Raw genomic sequence first — 331 nt, forward strand, 5'->3', positions numbered from 1 at the left:
GATGAAGGTGATGGACTGCTGGTCAAGGCACGAGCTCCTTCACCTTCATTAGAAATCATTTCTTGTCTCAAGCAGTAATCAAGAGGCATGTGTTTTGTGCAGGACTGTGTTTGGACTTGTCTGCTAGAGCTCTAGCAGAAATCAAAGTTGTTTCCTTGGGAGACTGAAGGAGAGAGATGCTTCATGGTGACTTTTTCTGAACTGCCCTGTGGCAAATTCTTGTGATGCTGGAATGTGAGGATGGTGCTGGTTTAAGTTCTGTGGCTTTTGCTTTTTTAAGAAGTGAAATGGGAGTTTAGGTGCAGGGAAGAGAGTGGCAGGGGGGGGGGAA

The sequence above is a fragment of the Cariama cristata genome, unplaced genomic scaffold (assembly GCF_000690535.1).
Source record: "Cariama cristata isolate BGI_N322 unplaced genomic scaffold, ASM69053v1 scaffold247, whole genome shotgun sequence".
Classification (NCBI taxonomy): Eukaryota; Metazoa; Chordata; class Aves; order Cariamiformes; family Cariamidae; genus Cariama; species Cariama cristata.